At 36.3% G+C, this 17,464-nt stretch overlaps 1 long non-coding RNA gene across 7 annotated transcripts in view; it reads right to left on the bottom strand.

Annotated features, from left to right (window-relative positions):
• Positions 1 to 17,464, bottom strand: part of LOC109498742 — a 133,890-nt gene that overhangs the window by 60,301 nt on the left and 56,125 nt on the right. The window contains exon 2 of one of the 7 annotated variants that reach the window (XR_006596314.1): positions 17,363 to 17,405. The exons of the other annotated variants lie outside the window; for them this stretch is intronic. This is a non-coding gene — a long non-coding RNA (uncharacterized LOC109498742). The remainder of the gene's footprint in view (positions 1 to 17,362; positions 17,406 to 17,464) is intronic. 7 annotated transcript variants of the gene reach the window in all.

Raw genomic sequence — 17,464 nt, 5'->3', positions numbered from 1 at the left:
ATTTAAAAGACTGATGGGAAATTAAGGTAGTGGCTTCCCAGTATCGAAATGCCCCCAAGAACCTTCACTTTTGTTTGTGCCCACCACACATGGCCGATATGGAGGCGACGGCAAAAAGCAATGCTGTGTTTGCCAATGAGATAGTTTCTGTGCCAGCTGGGTCCCCTGTCCTGTACCCTTCTATAAAGCTAGGTAAATGCAGTATCAGATTAAAACCCATTTGTGTCTGGTGAGCCTGACTGCCATCTTGAATCTGTCTTCACAGAAGTGGGAGGTGGGGCGGCATTCAACACCAGTAGAAGTGAGACCCACAAAACTCTTATATGAGAAAGTGCAATGGAGGAATAGTTTTTTACTAAGCCATAGTTTTATTTAAGTATAAAGGCAACAATGATTTTGAATGCTTAAACATAACATTGTTTCCACGGGAACTGCTTAAAACATCTACTATAGGACAAACATCAGTGAACCACGTGTTGACATGACATGTGACTTTGCAGCCAAGGGCCTGGCAATGAGCACTGGATCTCTCTGGCTGGAGGAGAAGTTGAATGTGGGAAATGTGACAGGAGAAGCACAGAAGCACTACAAATGATATCAATATAGCTGTGATATTACTAATAAGAAAGGTGTGTGATTTGACTGGGACCATTTATCCTCTTATTTTTAATAACTGCAGAAGAGCAGAGAAGTAACAAAATGAGAGAAAAAAATAAGTGTGCGATTCACAATGAAAGTATACCAGTTATTAATTCTAGAGATTAAATAACACAGCATCAGGATCCTTAACACAAAATATACGTAGTATACAAGACACAAAAGCATGCTACCAGGAGAAATTAAATCACTTGTATCAGACTGACTGCCAAAGAAAGCAAAAAATAGGCTATGAAAACCTAAATAAGATAATTAGTTCTCTTAATTGACAGATACCAAACTTGGCACCTTAAAAATACAGAATACTGCATCTCCATTAAAAAGAGAGAGAAGGGGACCATATTTCAGACCACAAGAACTATAATGACTTCAAAAGAGTAAAAAACAAAAAGCAAAAAACAAACAAAAATATAAACAATATTCTCTAAATAAAATGCACTGAGGTAAAAAAAAAAAAAACCTCCAATAACGCAAATATCTTTTTTGAAAAGCTTTCTGACATCAATAAGAGTCAAAAAGTATACAGTTACAGAATATCTTTAAAAGAACTATAATATAAACAACTGTATAAAAAATCTGTAAGATATAGGCAAACCTACACTCAACAAATGTCTTAGCTTTAATCAGACTATCATAAATAAGAAAAAAATGTTTAAAATATCAAACTATAGAAGAAACTAAGGAAAAAAAGAAAAATTAAAGAACTTAATGACTAAAGCAAAATAATAGCATTAATTAAAAAAAATTCAAAGACTGCTTCTTTGGAAGGAAACTTCATGAAATAAGTAAGCCTTCTCACTACCTTATTTGCAAAGTCTAACCTAGAGGAAATAGGTAAGTGTTTAAAGGAAGAAATAAGTGAGAGATAATCTCAGAGGGAGAAATGTGCAATAGATCCCCTAGCTTCTGAACCTCATCCAAAGAGCCAAGAGAAGCTTTGCACAATCTTTAACAGGACACTGCTCTTGAGTGCAGGAGAGGTCATGTCTGCTTGGACTACATAGTCCGGAGGAATCTGTGGATTCAAGGTTGCATGCAAACAACCCTATCTCATGTCACCAAAGGCCCAGACACTTAAACCTCAAATACAGAAATCAGAACCTATGAGTAATGCAGTCACAAGCCAAAGAAGCCAAGAAACACTGGGAGCGAGCAGACACTGGAAGAGGCAAGAGAGGATTATGTGCTGGAAGGAGGACAGCTCTGCCCACACCTTGATGCACAACTGTGAGAGAGTAAATTCTGTTGCTTTAAGCCACCCAGTTTGTGGTAACAGGCTACAGCAGCTCTAGGAAATGAGTAGGCTTCCACTTTCTTTCACTTCTAGTTCTGCCCGACCAAAGCACTCCTGACATTTCGTGCTGAAGGACTCTGTGGTGGGGGGCGTCCTGTGCCCTGGAGCTGTGTTGCAGGGCCCCTGGCCTCCGCCCACCAGATGCTGAGGACACTCTCTTCCCAAGCTGTGACAGTGAAAATGTATCCAGACATAGCTAAACTGCCCTGTTTGAGAATCACTGTGCTACGCTAGTGGGAAGTAAATTTTTAGGCAAATGGACCAATTACAGAAAAACATCAAATGTTTAGGGACTGAATTTTTAATTAAAGAAATGAAGAGTACTTTATTAATCCCTGTTTTAAAGATAAACAATATTACGAATATATGTTCTTAAAGCTTAGGAGCTTGGGATGCTAAATTATTAATGAGCTCAATAATATCAATGAGAAAATTAGCTAGAATTAGCTAGAAAATCAACCAGTCATTTGGGCTTATTTGAAAAGCAGCAACAGACAAATTGCTTTCCTTTATCCATTTAACAAATATTTCCTCAGTCACAAAAATGCCAGGACAGTGTCTTACACATATGACAAACAGACAAGATCCTTGCCCTCCAGAAGCTGACATGATTAATACCTTTTTACCCCCCAAATCAACTGCAGGCTGCACTGTGCCCAGGCAACCCTGGAACCTTAACTGTTTCTGAGACATTAGAGTTGCAGGATTTTTCTGGAGGAGGCAGCCTCAGGCCATTTGTATTGCACCAGACCTTGAACTTCAAAGACAGATCCCCAGAGAAGGCAATTTTAACTCTTTGCTCCCTGACTCCACCTACAACTTACTAGTGTGTACAGAGTTGATTGTGTTCTCTTGACTCCTGGGGACTCCTACTCCTTGTGGTCATTTTAGGAGAAAACTTCAAACCTTCCCTTGGGCAGAGACTGCACAGCTAATCAAACCTCTCTTAATGGTTGTTGGAACCATTAAGCAATAAACTGTATGTTTATTGATGAAATTTTTACCTATGCTTTCACTCAAATGAACCTTTTAAGGTAGAATCTAAACAAGAAGGAATGCAGTGCTTGCCTGAAATTGGACTCCACCATCAACAATCTGAGCAGTTGAATCAGCCTGTAATCAGCAAATGATTATTTCATTTGTTTCCTGCACTTGCTGTGGGGAAGCCTAAATATTCTATCAACTATGGCATGACCACACTGATATTTTCCTTATTTTATAAAGAAATTAAGTTTTTAAATAAATTAGGGAATATAAATAATAATCTGATTATTTACGTCTATCTGCAGATTCGGATCAGAAGACCTCTAGATACTAGAGTACTTTAAGTCTCAATTTCTTAGTCTCTCACTGTATTTTTTAACTTTTAAGATGTTACTGGTAAATTCTAACTACTGGCCTGGCACCAAAATTTTTTAACTTACATATTTTTGACCCAGGAAAATGGTGATCGTTTTCTGATATGGAACATAGAAATAGTGTATGCCCATTTTCTACTTGTTGTTATAAAGATCTATAAAGGGCTGGCAATAGATTAAAACTATTTTCAGAATATTATGGAGAAAATACAAGATAAATTTCAGATGTCATTGCTCTTACTGTGTAGGTGCATAAAATTGGCCGTCAACTCTCAAGGTCTGTAAATGATAAGCGACTCCTGTTCTAAATGGAGATTTACCCTTATAGTCATACTGTATCCCATTCTTGGCTTATAGTTCTCTGTTAAATGCCAGTCTTTTTCTGTTGAGGCGAAGGGTGTGATTAAAGAGCTCTTGTGACCATATTAGAAACCAGCCCTGACCACTGCTGCTGCAGCACACTGAAGTATTTTATAAATAATTTATGAGCCTCCGAGGTCTGGCTTTGGGAGATACCTTCTCTCCATCTGTGCACCACACCTCATTCATCAAAATTGAGACCAGCACATGCATTTCTCCTTCAAGATGGGTAGAGCTATATATACGATAAATAAATAAGTCTACCGGTATAACTCTGCTGCTGTCCAAAGACCACTTGCAGTAATTCTGGGAGCAATCTATTTTGACCATGAACCTTGACCAACTATATCATAGGAAAGAAAGGGTGAAATTCCTTTTTATAAATGACAAATACTACTATGAAAAAGGAACACTGAAGATGTTAGCAAAACTGCCTAAGAAGTTTAATTATGACAGTGTAGCCCCAATGGCTGCTTTAAAAACTGTAACTTTTTAGAATGTTCCCTGTGACTTAATGTTGCATGAGACTTACCAGTGGAATTTCTCCCATTACGGATTGTCTCAAAGGAAAATACTGTTGCGCGTACACTGAATTTACTTTCTAAATTATGCAGAATTTTAAAAAATTTTATCACCAAATATATTGAGCAGAACCAGTACTTTTAACAGACTACACATTCCAAACTGAAACTGCTCATTTATGCCTTATTCACAAATATTCCAAATTTTTCATTTTATCATAGTGCTATTGATATAAAAGTTTGTGATAACATAGTTAACTCTTGTCTACAACTTGAAGTGGACTCTCTTAAATTATGTACTCCTTACATTTTATTATATCTTCTTAGTCTTTAGGGTCACAAGTAATACCTTTGAACTTTAGGGTCACAAGTAATACCTTCATTAGTGGTTTCAGCCCAAGGACACTGTAATATTTATTAGAGATTCAAAAATTAATTTTCTCTTAAAGAATTATTTGAAAATAAAGGTCATTTGATAAAATATAAGTGACTATATATGTAATTATACATCAAAATGTATAAATCCCTCACCTATTAATGCTCTATTTTTACAAAAACATAGTTAATAAGAGATTTCCACAAGTACATTGAAAAACGTGAGGCAGTTATTATCTTCGCCAAAGAAGGATTAACTTTCTTAATTGCAAGAAAATCAGAGTTGTGTCTATTTATGTATTTGCTTATAATGTGTGCAGACTTTTTTGAGTAACAATTGCAGGATAGGTATAAATGAGTAAGATACAATTCAATTCATATCGTGAGGATGTTCACAATTTTTAAAGAGATATGTTATAAATTATGATATAATAACACAATGAAATAAAAGCATAAGTAAAATTCTAGCGCCCAGTAGGGAGTGACTGATTTAGAATTAATTTGGGGAAGTCTTTATAAAAGGAATATCATTGGGGTGCCTGGATGGCTCAGTCAGTTAAGCCTCTGACTTCAGCTCATGTCATGATTTCATGGTTCGTGAGTTTGAGCCCCGCGTCAGACTCTGTGCTGACATCTCAGAGGCTGGAGTCTGCTTCGGATTCCATGTCTCCCTTTCTCTTTGCCCATGCCCGAATAATACTCTGTTTCTCTTTCTTTTAAAATAAATAAACATTATAAAAGGGATATCATTTAAGGTAGGTCTTGACAAATGGGTCAGATTTCATCAAGAAACTGGAGACAGATGAAGGAATAGCATGGAGATTAAAAATAAATTGTGTTTTAGTACAAACACAGGATTCGAATTAATACATGTTGAAATGATATAACCACTAAGGGTTAACATCCAAAATTATACAACTCAATACCAAAAATAACAAATAAACCAATTTAAAAAAAGACCAGAGGACCTGAATAGACATTTCTTCAAAGGAGACATACGGACACATAAACAGGCCAAAAGACACATGAAAAGATGCTCAATGTCACCAATTATCAAGAAAATGCAAATAAAAATCACAATGAGATATCACATTACACCTGTCAGGATGGCTAAAAATCAAAAGGACAAAAAATAACAAGTGTCAGTGAGGATGTGGAAAAAAAGGAACCTTGATACACTGTTATGCGAATATTAACTGGTGCAGCCATTGTGGAAAACAGTATGGAGGTTCCTCAAAAAAATAAAAACAGAAATACCATATGACCCAATAATTTTACTACTAGGTATTTAACCAAAGAAAATGAAGACACTAATTCAAAAATATATATGCAACCCTTTGCTTATTGTAGTATTTACAAAAGCAAAGATATGGAACACAACTAAGTGTCCATTAATAAATGAATAGTAAGGAAGCCATGATCTGCGTACGTACACACACACACACACACACACACACACACACACACACACACACGGGAATATTATGCAGCAATGAGAAAGGATGAGATCATATCATTTTCAACAACAAGGATGGAGCTGGAAGGTATTATGCTAAGTGAAATAAGTTAGATTAAGAAAGACAAATGCCATATGATTTCACTTATATGTAGAATCTAAAGAACAAAACAAAACAAATGAACAAACAAAAAGCAGAATCAGATCTATAAATACAGAGAACAAACTGATGGTTGCCAGAGGGGAGGGAGCTGGGGGGGGGGGGGCTACGAAAAATGACTAAAGGGGAGTAGGAGATATAGGATTCCAGTTATGGAATAAATAAGTCATGGGAATAAAAGGTACAACACGAGACGAGGGGGAATAATACATGCTATAAAATTTCTACATTAACTACCATAAATAAATGATAGGAGGACTCAGCTAAATTTTGAAAGAAATGGTGGTACAAATATTAAATTATCTCAACAATATCCTTTAGTTTTTTTTCCTTTGTTTATTCTTTATAGATTTACCATGTTTCTCTCCAAATCCTTTTGCTCTTACCAGCACACACCTCTCTGATGTGCATATGCCAGCACGTGCGTTTTTTGCATGAAAGCTTTCTATGACTCTGAAGCCATCTTGGCCAGCTTCACTCTAGATATAAAATACTGAAGAATGAACACTCATGGGTACTAACTCAAGCAACAGATGTAGCAACTGGGCCATGAAAGTCACAATTTTCTTGACCTCTGGTTAGTATTACTCAGGTGCATATTTTCCCTTGCTCCTGAAGTTCCATAGAAAGACTAAACTCCAGTTGTCCATACTGGTTACTTGCTTCAAAATGAAGGCTTTTTAGCTTTTATTTCCTTCCCTGTCTAAACTTTTTCTCTTGTAATCACCTGCAAAATAAACCACTTGCACTTGAATTGCTGTTTTGGTCTGGGTCCCAAATTAATATGTATGTTGGGATAAAAGTATATCAAATAAAATAAAATATACAAGAAAGAAATAAACTTTATGTAAAGTAAGCCACTCTTGAAGAGTAACAGAGCCTGCTCTGACTAAAAACTAATATATTAGGGGGGGAAATGCCATCTATGAAATTAGAATAAAAGACAAGATTATAAATAATAAAGAAGATACTTAGAAAAGAGATTCTTGTACTTCAGGAGAAAGACAATGTATTTACCAAGGAACACAAGTTGAACCAAAATAAGGGGACCTCAAAAAAAAAAAAAGACTTGAATAGGATGTTTAGCAGGAAAGCAATGAATTTTGGAAGATTATGGGTGCAGAAAACGGAAAGCAAATGAATCTATACAAAGATGCATTCAATTTCTTATCACCCAAATCTGCTTTATCCATGACATTCTCTGTCTCATAAAACACTGCCACTATTCTCCTAGTCACAGAAACAAAACTCACACACATTTAATTCTGTGCCTTTACCCTCCCCTCTCACAGCCACTCCCCAGTCCCATTCAATGGGCAGGTCTTGCTGATTCTACCTCCCAATTTTTTCTCAAATCTCCTCCTTTTTATCCTCATAACTGCTCTCAGAGACAGAATCTCACCTTATCTTGTTTGGTCCAATGCAGCACATTGACTGTCTGTCTCCATTCATGAGTCCTATTTACCACAACTTCTAGTCTCCACACTCTGGACAGAATGAGTGACAGAAAAGGCAAATCTGATCACCCCTCTCCCCCTTTGGAATCTGTCAACAATCTACATGTCCTCAAGGGGAGTGAAGAAGATAATCAATTGGGATGTAGAAGAAAATATTAGAGACCTCACATATTTTTATTTTATCCTATAAAATGAATTACTAAGATCTAATGCACAGATACAACAAAATATGTATGAAATTTATAAATACAAACATATAGCTATATTAGAGGTGACTGTTCAAAAAGTTTTACTAAAATAGATGTGTGATCTAAAATGTCTGGAGGTAAGCATCCAGCAATTGATTTCTTTACCATGGCCCATTAAGCAAACATCAGCTTCAGTTTCCTACTGCTCTACCCAATGAGCTTCAAAACCTAATAACACAGGTAAGTTCCTTCACTATGTATTTTTTTATTTTGTCTTTCCCTATATTTCCTTAATTTGCTTTATATCAAAAACAGTCTTTTCACCTATCTTCATACATCAAACTCAATCTCCTTCAAAACTGACCAGCTCCAGTCTGATTCTTTTTTTTTATTTTTTTCCTTTCTTTCCTTCTCTTTTCTCTTTTTCTTTCAACCTTCTTTTTTTCCTTTGGAATCGGGCTCATAGTCTGGTTTTGATTTTTGGCCAATTCTTATTATATATATTTTTTCTTCTTTCTTTATCTGTTTTGTTTGTCTGTTTAACCAGGCATTTTACTCTTTTTTCATGTGTTCTGTATCTACTTCTTTCTCTCTCTCTCTCTCCTAAACATAGTTTCTTTGATTCTCTGCTAGGTCTTTTTTGTCCCCCCTTTCATTTTTCTCTTTGTATGCGATCAGGTCCCCCACCATTTCCTTTTTTCCAAGGTTACTTCAATGAACAAATAAAAGTACTTGGTGGGAAGTCTACACAATCCACCACTGAGTAACAATGAGTTCTGTAGAAGACTGACCAGTGAGACAGAGTGGCCAAATACACAACAATGGAGTGCACACAACACACTCCAAAAACATTTCCTGAAGTGCCAGGCCCTGGACAGTGTACGACTCCTTTTTAATACAGTATTACTTGCAGGTACAGGATACATAACAAGCTATTAAAACACATAAAAGACAGAAACCTAGCCAAACTGAAGAATTCTCCTCAAAAGAATTCAGGAAGAAATGACAGCCAGAGAATTGCTCGAAACAGATATAAATAATATGTCGGAACAAGAATTTAGAATAACAGTCTAGACTGTTAGATGACTTGAAGACTAATAGCTGGGCTTGAAAAAAAAGCATAGATGACAGCAGAGAATCTATTGCTGCAAAGATCAAAGACCTAATAATAGTCACAATGAATTATGAAATGTGATAAATTAGATGCCAAATAAACTAGATACAGTGACAGCAAGGATGGAAGAAGCCCTGGAGAGAATAGGTGAAATAGAAGATAAAATTATGGAAAATGATGAAGCTGAAAAGGGGTACAAGTAAATTACTAGACTACGAGGTGAGAATTAGAGACCTAAGTAATTCAATTAAATGAAATAATATTCATAACAAAGGAGTTCCAAAAGAAAAAAAGAAGAGACAGAAAAGGGGCAGAAGGTTTATGTGAACAAATTATAGCTGAGAACTTTCCTAATCTGGGGAAGAAAACAGGCATCCAAGTCCACTAAGCACAGAGAACTCCCTTCAAAATCAACAAAAACAGGTCAACACAGCGACATATCACAGTGAAACTGGCAAAATATGAAGATAAAGAGGGAATTCTGAAAGCATCTAGGGACAAAGGGGCTTTAATCTACAAGGATAGACACAGTAGGGTAGCAGACCTGTCCACTAAAACTTAGCAGGCCAGAAGGGAGTGGCAGGAAATATTCCATGTGCTGAATAAGAAAAATAGGCAACCAAGAATCCCTTATCAAGAAAGGTTGTCATTCAGAATGGAAGGAGAAATAAAGGCTTTCTTTCCCAGTCAAACAAAAACTAAAGGAGTTCATGACCACTAAACCAGCCCTGCAAGAGATCCTAAGGGGGACTCTGTGAGTGGAAAGCAGCAAAGACTAGAAAGGACCAGAGACATCAACACAGGCCAAATCCTACATATAACACAATGAAACTAAATCCGTATCTTTCAATTAATAACTCTGAGTGTAAATGGACCAAATGCCCCAATCAAAATACATAAAGTATCAGAATGGGAAGAAAAAAAAACAAAAAACAAAAAAACAAGATCAACCTATGTTGCCTACAAGAGACTCATTTTAGACATGAGGACACTTGCAGATTGAAAGTGAGGGGATAAGGAACTATCTATCATGATAAGGATGTCAAAAGAAAGCTGGAGTAGCCATACTCATATCTGACAAACTAGATTTTAAAACACAGACTGTAACAAGAAATGAAGATGGGCATTATATCATAATTAAGGGGTCTATCAAGAAGAGAGCTAACAATTGTAAATGTTTATGCCCCCCAACATGAAACAACCAAAATATATAAATCAATTAATCACAAACATAAATAAATGTATAGATAATAATACCATGGTTATAGGAGATTTTAATACTCCACTTACAACAATGGACAGACAATCTGGGCAGAAAATCAATTAGGAAGCAATGGCTCTGAATGATACATTGGATTAGATGGACTTAACAGATATATTCAGAACTCTTTATCCAAAAGCAGCAGGATACACGTTCTTCTCGAGTGCACATAGAACCTTCTCCAAAACAGATCACATCCTGGGTCACAAAACATCCCTCAACAAATATAAATGGATTGAGATCACACCATACATATTTTCAGACCACAACGCTATGAAACTTGAAATCAACCAGAAGAAACATTTGGAAAGCCCCCAAATACATGGAGGTTAAAGAACATCCTACTAAAGAATGAATGGGTCAACCAGGAAATTAAATAAGAAATTTAAAAAGCATACGAAGCAAATGAATAGCCCAAACCCTTTAGGATGCAGCAAAGGCAGTCCTAAGAGGAAAATACATGGCAATTCAGGCCTATCTCAAGGAGCAAGAAAGGTCCCAAATGCACAACCTAACCTCAAACCTAAAGGAACTAAAGAGGCAGCAGCAAAGAAAGCCCAAAAACAGCAGAAGAAGAGAAATAATAAAGATTAAAGCAGAAATAAACAATATAGAATTAAAACAAATACACAGTATAACAGATCAAGGATTCTAAGAGCTGATTTTCTGAAAGAATAAACAAAACTGATAAAATGCTAGCCAGACTTCTCAAAAAGAAAAAAAGAGAGAACCCAAATAGATAAAATCATGAATAAAAGAGGAGTGATCACAACCAACACCACAGAAATACAATTATTGGAGAATACTATGAAAAATTATATGCCAACAAACAGGACAATCTGGAAGAAATGGAAAAATTCCTAGACTCTCACACACTACCAAAACTCAAACAGGAAGAAATAGAAAATTTTAACCAACCCATAACTAGTGAATCCATTGAATCAGTTATCAAAAGTCTTCCAACAATAAGAGTTCTGGGCCAGATGGCTTCCCAAGGGAATGCTACCAGAAATTTAAAGCAGTTAATACCTAGTCTTTTCAAGCTGTTCCAAAAAATAGAAAAAGAAGGAAAGCTTCCAGTCTCATTCTATGAAGTCTGCATTACTGACATTGATTCTGAAACCAGAAAATGACCCCACTGAAAAGAAGAATTACACTACACTATTTCTGATGAACATGGATGCAAAAATTTCCAACAAGATACCAGCAAATCAAATTCTAACAGTATATTAAAAGAATTGTTCACCATGATCAAGTGGGATTCATTCCTGGGCTGTAGGGCTGATTCAATATTTGCAAATTAATCAACGTGATACATCACATTAATAGAAGAAAGGAGAAGAACCATATGATCCTGTCAATGGATGCAGAAAAAAGCATTTAAAAAAATATAACATCCTTTCTTAATAAAAACCCTCAAGAAAGTCAGGATAGAAGAAACATTCCTTACCATCCTAAAAGCCATATATGAAAGGCCAACAGCTAATATCATCCTCAGTGTGGAAAAACTGAGAACTTTTCCCATGAGATCAAAAACACAACAGGGATGTCCACTCTAACCACTGTTGTTTAACATAATGTTAGAAGTCCTAGTCTCAGCAGTCAGACACAAAATGAAATAAAAAGCATCCAAATTGGCAAGGAAGAAGTCAAATTTTCAGTCTTCACAGATGACATGATACTCTACATGGAAAACCCGAAAGACTCCACCAAAAAACTGCTAGAGCTGATATATGAATTCAACAAAGTCACAAGATATAAAATAAATGCACAGAAATCAGTTGCATTTCTATACACCAATAATGAAGTAACAGAAAGACATATCAAGCAATTAATGTCATTTACAATTGTACCAAGGACCATAAAATACCTAGGAATAAACCTAACCAAAGAGGTAAAATATCTGCCCCAAAAAGCAGAAGACAGTAAATAATAAACATTAGAGCAGAAATCAATGCTACTGAAACCAAAAAAAAGTAGAACAGCTCAATGAAACCAGAAGCTAGTTCTTTGAAAAAATGAACAAAATTGATAAACCACTAGCCAGTTTGTTCAAAAAGAAAAAGCAAAGGACCGAAATAAATAAGATCAAGAATGAAAGAGGAGAGATCACAACAAACACAACATAAATAAAAACAATACTAAGAGAATATTATGAGCAATTATATGCCAATAAAATGGGCAATCTGGAAGAAATGGACAAATTCCTAGAAACACATACACTACCAAAACTGAAACAGGAAGAAATAGAAAATTTGAACAGACCCATAACCAGTGAAGAAATCAAGTTAGTAATCAAAAATCTGCCAAAAAACAAGAGTCCAGGGCCAGATGGCTTTCCGGGGGAATTCTACCAAACATTTAAGGAAGAGTTAACACCTATTCTCTTGAAGCTGTTCCAAAAAATAGAAATGTAAGGAAAACTCTTTATATGAAGCCAGGATTACCTTGATTCCAAAACCAGACAAAGACCCCAGTAAAAAGGAGAACTACATCCATGATGAACATGGATGTAAAAATCCTCAACAAGATATTAGCCAACCAGATCCAGCAATACATTAAAAAAGTTATTCACCACAACCAAGTGGGATTTATACCTGGGATACAGGGCTGGTTAAATACCCACAAAACAATCAGTATGATTCATCACATCAATAAAAGAAAGGACAAGAACCATATGATCCTCTCAACAGATGCAGACAAAGCATTTGACAAAATACAGCATCCTTTCTTCATAAAAACCCTCAAGAAAGTAGGGATAGAAGGAGCATACCTTGAGATCATAACCAGCCATATATGAAAGACCCAACGCTAATATCATCCTCAATGGGGAAAAACTGATAGCTATCCCCCTAAGGTCAGGAACAAGACAGGGATGTCTACTCTGGCCATGATTATTCAACATGGTATTGGAAGTCTTAGCCTCAGCAGACAACACAAAGAAATAAAAGGCATCCAAATCTGCCAGGAGGAAGTCAAACTCACTGTTTGCAGATGACATGATACTCTATATGGAAAACCCAAAAGATTTCACCAAAAAACTGCTAGAACTGATTCATGAATTCAGCGAAGTTGCAGGATACAAAATCAACGCACAGAAATCGGTTGCATTCCTACATGCCAACAATGAAGCAACAGGAAGAGAAATCAAGGAATCAATCTCATTTACAACTGCACCAAAAACCATGAGACACCGAGGAATAAATCTAACCAAAAAAGTGAAAAATCTATACACTAAAAAGTATAAAAAGCTTATGAAAGAAATCGAAGAAGACACCAAAAAATGGAAAAATATTCCATGCTCCTGGATAGGAAGAAAAAATACAGTTAAAATGTTGATACTACCCAAAGCAATCTACATATTCAATGCAATCCCAATCAAAATACACCAGCATTCTTCATAGAGCTAGAACAAACAATCCTAAAATTTGTATGGAACCAGAAAAGACCCTGAATAGCCAAAGCAATCTTGAAAAAGAAAACAAAAGCAGGAGGCATCACAATCCCGGACTTCAAGATGTATTACAGAGCTGTAATCATCAAGACAGTATGGTACTGGCACAAGAACAGATACTCAGATCAATGGAACAGAATAGAGAACCCAGAAATGGACCCACAAACCTATGGCCAACTAATCTTTGACAAAGCAGTTAAGAATATCCAGTGGAATAAAGACAGTCTCTTCAGCAAGTGGTGCTGGGAACACTGGACAGCAGCATGCAGAAAAATGAACCTGGACTGCTTTCTTACACCATACACAAAAATAAACTCAAAAGGAATGAAAGACCTGAACGTAAGACAGGAAGCTATCAAAATCCTCGAGGAGAAAGCAGGCAAAAACCTCTTTGATCTTGGCCGTAGAAGCTTCTTACTCAACACGTCCCCAGAGGCAAGGGAAACAAAAGCAAAAATGAACTACTGGGACCTCCTCAAAATAAAAAGCTTCTTCACAGAGAAGGAAACAATCAGCAAAACTAAAAGGCAACTGACAGAATGGGAGAAGATATTTGCAAACAACATATCAGATAAAGGGTTATATCCAAAATCTATAAAGAACTTATCAAACTCAACATCCAAAACAAATAATCCAGTGAATAAATGGGCAAAAGACATGAATAGACACTTCTCCAAAGAAGACATCCAAATGGCCAACTGACACACGCAAAGATGCTCAACATCACTCATCATCAGGAGAATATAAATCAAAACCACAATGAGATATCACCTCACACCTGTGATAATGGCTAACATTAACAACTCAAGCAACAACAGATGTTGGCGAGGATGCAGAGAAAGAGGATCTCTTTTGCACTGCTGGTGGTAATGCAAACTGGTGCAGCCACTCTGGAAAACATATGGAGGTTCCTCAAAATATTAAAAATGGAACTACCCTATCACCCAGGAATTGCCCTACTAGGCATTTATCCAAGTGAAACAGGTATGCTGTTTCGAAGGGACACATGCACCCCCATGATTATAGTAGCACTATAAACAATAGCCAAAGTATGGAAAGAGCCCAAATATCCATTGACATAAATGGATAAAGAAGATGTGGTATATATATCTACAATGGAGTATTACTCGGGAATCAAAAAGAATGTTATCTTGGATGTGGTATATATATCTACAATGGAGTATTACTCGGGAATCAAAAAGAATGATATCTTGCCATATGCAACCACGTGGATGGAACTAGAGGATATTATGCTAAGCGAAATTAGTCAGTTGGAGAAAGACAAATATCCTGTGACTTCACTCATATGAGGACTTTAAGACACAGAACAGATGAACACAAGGGAAGGGAAGCAAAAATAATATAAAAACAGGGAGGGGGACAAAACAGAAGAGACTCATAAATATGGAGAACAAATAGAGGGTTACTGGAGGGGTTGTAGGAGGGGGGACGGTCTAAATGGGTAAGGGGCAATAAGGAATCTAGCCCTGAAATCATTGTTGCACTATATGCTAACTTGGATGTAAATTTAAAAAGTTTAAAAAAAAAGTAAAAAAAAAAAAAAGAGGTAAAATATCTACACACTGAAAACTATAGAAAGCTTATGAAAGAAATTGAAGAAGATACCAAGAAATGGAAAAACATGACATGCTCACGTATTGGAAGAACAAATACCATTAAAATATCAATACTGCCTAAAAGCAATCTACACATTCAATGTAATCCCAATAAAAATAGCATCGGCATTCTTCACAGAGCTAGAAGAATTCCAAAATTTGCATGGAACCACAAATGACCCTGAATAGTGAAAGTAATGTTGAAAAAGAAAACCAAAGCTGGAGGCATCACAATACCAGACTTGAGCCTGTATTACAAAGCTGTAATGATATTGTCACAAAAACAGACACATAGATAAATGGAATACAATAGGGAACCCAGAAATGGACCCACAAATATACAACCAACTAATCTGTAACAAAGCAGGAAAAAACATCCAATGGAATAAAGACAGTCTTTTCAGCAAATGGTGCTGCAAGAATTGAACAGCAACAGGCAGAAGAATGAACCCAGACCACCTTCTTACAACATACACAAAATAAACTCAAAATGGGTGAAAGACCTAAATGTAAAATAGGAAACCATCAAAATCCTACAGGAGAAAACAGGCAGAAACCTCTTTGACCTCAGCTGCAGCAACTTCTTATGTGACATGTCTCCGAAGGCAAGGGAAATAAAAGCAAAAATGAACTACTGGGACCTCATCAAGCTAAAAAGCTTCTGCACAGCAAAGGAAACAATCAACAAAACTAAAAGGCAACTGATAGAATATGAGAAGATATTTGCAAATTACATATCAGATAAAGGGTAGTATCAAAAATCTATAAAGAACTTACCAAACTCAACACCCAAAATACAGAATCCAGTGACACAATGGGCAGAAGACATGAATAGACACTTTTCCAAAAAAGATGTCCAGATGGCAAACAGATAAATGAAAAGATGCTCAACATCACTCATCATCAGGGAAATATGAGTCAAAACCACAATGAGATACCACCTCACACCAGTCAGATGGCTAAAATAAACAACTCCGGAAACAACAGATGTTAGCAAGGATATGGCGAAAGGGGAGCCATCTTGCATTGTTCGTGGGAATGAGAACTGGTGCAGCCACTCTGGAAAACAGTGTGGAGGTTCCTCAAAAATTAAAAATAGAACTACCCTACAACCCAGCAATAGCACTACTAGGAACTTATCCAAAGGATACAGGAGGGCTGATTCAAAGGAGCACATGCACACTAATGTTTACAGTAGCATTATCAACAATAGCCAAATTATGGAAGGAGCCCGAATGTCCATCAACTAATGAATAGGTAAAGAAGATGTATATATACATCGATGAAATGTATATATACACGATGTATATATACACGATGAAATACCCTTTGGCAATGAAAAGGAAAGAACTCGCCATTTGCAACAATGTGGATGGAAGTAGAGGGTATTATGCTAAGTGAAATAACTCAGAGAAAGACAGATATCATATCATTGCACTCATATGTGGAATATGAGAAACTTAACAGATGACCATAGGTGAAAGGAAGGAAAAACAAGATACAAACAAAGAGGAAGGCAAACTATAAGAGACTCTTGAATACAGAGAACAAACTGAGGGTTGATGGAGGAGAGGATTTGGGAAAAATGGGTGATGGGCATCGAGGAGGGCACTTGTCGGGATGAGCACTGGGTGTGATGAATCATGGGAATCTACTCCTGAAGCCAAGACTACACTGTATGTTAGCTAACTTGACAATAAAAACAAACAAACAAACAAAAAAACCTGACCATCTTCTTCTGACTCTCCTGATTCTCCTGAACCCTTAAGAGAGTCTGAGATTAAGTGCATCTCTTTGCTCAAAGAGCACCTTTTGAATATTACTGTCATGACATATATTCAACGCTATGAAAAATACTGTTTATGGTAATGTATGTGTCTTTGTGCCTGTCTCTTTTACTCACTGGAAGCATTTTGAGATCAATAATCACATTTTTAATTTATCTTTGCATTTTAAGACCTAGAAGAGTGTCTATCAGAAGACAGGAGTCCAGTGAATGTCCGTGAAACTATCATATACTACAGGAGGAGTAGTTAGGAGTCTATTATGAAAGCCCAGATGTGAAATATAAAGAAACAAAAATTTACATACCTTGATTTTCAGTTTTGTATAAACAGGTGAGAGGCAGTGCCATCTGTAAAACATATAAGGTTCTACTCTATTTGCCATGTAACAAACTACATTATTACTGTT

This window comes from Felis catus, chromosome B1 (genome assembly GCF_018350175.1).
Source record: "Felis catus isolate Fca126 chromosome B1, F.catus_Fca126_mat1.0, whole genome shotgun sequence".
NCBI lineage: Eukaryota > Metazoa > Chordata > Mammalia > Carnivora > Felidae > Felis > Felis catus.
This window is presented reverse-complemented; position numbering and strand designations above follow the sequence as displayed.